The sequence below is a fragment of the Panicum virgatum genome, chromosome 4K, assembly GCF_016808335.1.
Source record: "Panicum virgatum strain AP13 chromosome 4K, P.virgatum_v5, whole genome shotgun sequence".
NCBI lineage: Eukaryota > Viridiplantae > Streptophyta > Magnoliopsida > Poales > Poaceae > Panicum > Panicum virgatum.
The window spans coordinates 29657537-29662136 of NC_053139.1; the positions used below are offsets into that span (position 1 = coordinate 29657537).

Consider the following 4600-nt stretch of genomic DNA (forward strand, 5'->3'; position numbering starts at 1 on the left):
AGCTGGAAGAAGGATGTATGGCTGGCTTATATGGAGTCGTGTGAGGTATATACAGTAGGGGGATAGCAAGTCCAAGATGCTCACCAAAGACAAACCCTAGGTCTATAAAATGTATATAGCCTTGGCAGATGGGTTTGAGCTGTATATTAGTTTTGGATTGATTGATGGGAGCATTGACTATATCCTGATAGGTTCACAGTAAGGAGTGTCCGTGCATGTATATGGCTATATGCATGTATGTCTAGGCTGGTTCTGGAAGGACCAAATGAAAAGATGGGTGTGCTGTCCTTTGAACAGGGGACCTGCCCCAAAACTGGCCTCAGAAGAAGCATGCAATCAGGTGTCTCCATCTACAACACCGTCACTATTGTGTCATTTTGCAAATTTGTCCTTGCGAAACATGATGAGGTTATTACTTTATCTGCAGCAGGTGTTGCCCAGTCCTTTAGTCTAGTACCTTGGTAATATGTAATAATACGTATGGGACATAGCAGGGTGAATCTGTAAATATGCAGTGACTTAGTTGTCCTGGATTATAGTAGGCTTGCACGAGGGAGTCAAGGGGAACAAGGGAATTAAACCTCCTATTCCATCTTTCCAAATCCCAATGTCTCTATTCCTCTTCTATTCCCTGCAAATCGCCATACATTATTCCATGATTCTTCAGACTAATTGAACAATCTTGTACGCTGTTTGACATACACTTGATAACTGGCACTGATGATGGATTACTTTACCGGTCCCAATTAGGGATCTAAAGCTCTATCTCTAACCCTATAGGTAAATATGAAATTACTGACATTGCGTGTCATCTGATCTCAAACCTTAACTATAGGAGTAGATTATTATTGTCTACTAGATTCAGCACATCGGTACGTAACCCAACAGTTAGCGTTACTGGTAACTTTTCCTGATGCCTTACAGAGAGTAAATCGCAAATCTAACACTTCAAATTAAAATGAAAAATGTTTAATAATTACTGGTCATATAATTATGTTACGTACATAAAGTATACAATAAATTGTAATTATAAAAGTAGTCGATCAGTTTTTGGACAGCGATGAATTTTATTTAAGCTACACGTACTACTACTAGAGCAAGGAACTGGCCTGAAAACACATTGTTTGAAATGCTTCACGCACTTTGCTCAAGGTCACACCTCGGGAGGGAAGCAACGTAAAGACACGGTCATAGCGATCCAGGGATCGAAGACATGAAAACTTTCACGCACGCATGCGCCAAGATCGAGATCTGCCTTGTGTTCACGCGCAAAAAACTTTCACGTATGATCGCAAACCGGAGTGAGTGGTGTATAACCGTGCAAATGAAGGACTTGCCGCCCTGTTGAAGCAAACTTAAGTAACCATGCAAATAATTTTACTCGCTGGTATGAAAACTTAATTAGATGAAAGATCTACTAGCTAGCTAGTTTCAATCAGTTATCGTCTGACCAAACATGTTCGTGCTAATACCTCAATTAATTAATTGTGTCTCCTATTGCAGGCTGAAGGGATCCTTACGCTATCTAGTGAGCTCTCCCCGATGCACCAAATGGCTCTAGCTATGCATCTGGTCAACCGAGGACGTCGGCTAGCTAGCTGCTTAGTTCGCATGGAAACAAGAATATATAGAACTCATATATGCATACCTTCTTAATTATGTGTCCAGAGCGGGGGATACAACAATCTTTCCTATTTTTTCTTTTCTTTTTTTTTTTGCCTAGGAAGATATTCCTGGGAAATTTTGGCTGAGTATCTTGGGATTTTAAAATTGTTCTTGTTGACATTCGAATCCCAAAAAATTATAACAGAAAGCATAAAATATATATGATGATGTACATGTTGAAGTATATGAAAAACATAGTTGAGATGTAGGGTGAAAAGAAAACAAACACTATTATGAGAAGCTTGTAGGGGCGGGTAAAAACGCATTTTTAGGAGTAGATAGCGCGCCCGTAGTTAGTTGTTGCTGCTAAAAATACTTATTTTTAGTGGCGGGTAACAAAACCGCCCCTAAAAACCCATTTCTAGGGGTGGCGCCCTTGGAAATGTACCCGCCCCTACAAATGAATTTTCAGAGGCGGGTGGGGAGGTGTCCCGGCCCTGAAAATGCATTTCTAGGAGCGGGTGAGGGGGTGGCTCACCCCTAGAAATGAATTTCCAGTCCGCCAAAAAAATTAGCAATTTGAATTTAATTTGTTTCTCGGTGTCTTTTAAAATTTGAATTCCCGTTATATATATTGTTCTACCAAGCTAGGTCTGAATTGACCCATTCGGATCCAACACTCAAATAAGAATGCAATCAAATTTCATAAGATAAAGGTAGGGCATCCATGCATATTACAAATACTTAAGTTTGTACAAGCTGTTCAAATCCATAAGATAATAGTAGCATACATCCATGCATATTACAAATTTTAAGTTACTGTAGCCTGCTTCTGTAAATATTTAAGATAGTTAAGGTCGCCAATCGTCCAGCCTAGAATTTCATCAAAATATACTAGAGCACAAATAAGTGCACTCGTATAGAACTACAAATATCGAACAATGGAGTGTTAAGCTGACTTGTTTTTCAAAAGGAGAGCTTTGCTTGGAACCTTAAATCTCTAGTAAAGAATGGATCTCCACCCATGTAAGTCAAACCTAAGTATTCCAAGACTTGATTTAGAATAGCCGGAAAGCTAACTGCCGCAATGGTAGATTCACCATCGATGAGATCCTAAAAGGTGATAATAACATTATGAAAGTTGAAAGAATAATGCAACATTACTAAAATTAACAATGACTAAAAAGAAAATCTCATACTCTGTCTTGTCGAGTAAGCCGACAAAGCCACTCTGCAATCAGAATAACATTGCTTTCTCCCGCCTGTAGCTGCTTAATTCGAAAATATGAAAAGTCGGACACAAAGTACCCATAATTCTTATGCTGCTACAGGCAGGCCTCCACTGCTAGCCTCTCATAAGTTGTCCAAATTTGTGCCACTCCACCCATTGCGGCAATAGAAACCATCGGTATCCTCAAGGAGATTGGTTCTCCTGGTTCCATCGAGGCGAAATCTATATGTCGAACATGTACTTGAAAAAAATATGTACTCTTTTGAAATTCGGTTAGCGAACAAGCTCAAGTTGCACCACAGGAGTAGTACCATCAAAACAAACGACAACATCTTTAAGCCATCTAATAAGATTGATATGCTGCATTGTATGTGAGCAAATTTAGAAATTATTGAAGTGTAGATAAAACTATATAAAAATAACAAATGAATCTTACAACATTTGGAATTGATCCGCTCGTTCGATTGCCTAATGGCAAGGTAATGGCTTCATGGAAGTGTACGGCTGGACGTTGAGATTCACTATCGTGCATATGGCCACGACCACCACCACGAAACATCTAGTAGATATAAATCGATTCCATCTATGAATATAAATGCACTTACAAAGTTCATGTGTTCATATTCTCAACTTCACTAGCTGTGTGTGCGCCTTGCATTTTCAGAATTCATGTGTTCATTTTCAAAATCTCACAAGCACATGCATTTATTTTATCCAAAATATCTGGAGTTAAAAACTAGTCTTTACAAACAGGTTCCTGAGTTTTTGCGCTAAAGACCCTGCCAAGATTTAACAAAAGCAATCAGGTCATTGGATCCTCACCTCGAGAGGAGTCGCCGGCGGGGAGCCTCGGCGTGGGGAGGAGGTGGCGGCCGGATCCGGTGAGGGTGCGCCCAGGAGGCTGGAGGGGGTGCTAGTGGAGGAGGCATCGCGCATGGGTACGCGCGTGGATCCGATGTGGCCGCGCCCAGGAGGAGGCGCCGGAGGTCGGGGAGGCTGAGGTGGTAGAGCCGGAGGTCGGCGAGGCCGGCGTGGGGAGGGGCGACCGCAGGGTGGCGGCGGCGGCAAGCGGGCCCGGAGCGGACGGGCATGCCAAAAGAAATGATTAGCATGCTCCATAGCAACCTATCCATATATGTGACACTCAAAAAACAAATAATGGTGGATTGTCTGTTCCTTGCTGCAGAAACAACATTTGGTGCATCCCTTCCATTCTCTTTTCACTGGGTTATCCTTAGTTAGAATTGCTCTTTTTTAAGTACCATAAAAATACTTTTAACTTTTGAAGGTGGTTACCAGGAGATACAAGAGCCAGGGAGGGAATTATTTTTCATCAGATCTCTGTACATTGAGTTAACTGAAAAGACACCTTTATTATGTCCATAGATAAAATGAATTCATCTTTTCTATCCCTTATCTGAACCAGCAGCACTTTATCAACTTGGTCCAGCCATTGGTTCAATTTGTCTCCTACTGCGGCTCATTTAAAAACTACTACAGAAAGTGCCTTTAGTCCTCTTTTTCCAACCGGAACAAGAAGTCCGGGACTAAAGGCCTGCAAGGCCAAAAAAAGAAAAACAGCGAGCACTACCAACGCCCTGCAGTCCACAAGATTTAAATCTAAGACCTCTTGTCTCACGCCTAGCTTAGTTACCACCATACATACACATCACATAGTTTAGATGGGATGATTTCCTTTTAAACTAACCTGTGAAGAACCCTTTTAGTTCCAGTTGATAACCCCAACCGGGACTAAAAGTTTTT

At 41.3% G+C, this 4600-nt stretch overlaps 1 long non-coding RNA gene across 1 annotated transcript; it reads right to left on the bottom strand.

The window, feature by feature from the left end:
• Positions 1-2306: 2306 nt before the first annotated feature.
• Positions 2307-3842, bottom strand: LOC120704768. Its single transcript, XR_005687667.1, has 3 exons — positions 3659-3842; positions 2805-3395; positions 2307-2718 (listed from the first exon to the last, which is right to left on the bottom strand). It is a non-coding gene; the product is annotated as an uncharacterized LOC120704768 (long non-coding RNA).
• Between the last annotated feature and the right edge of the window lie 758 nt (positions 3843-4600).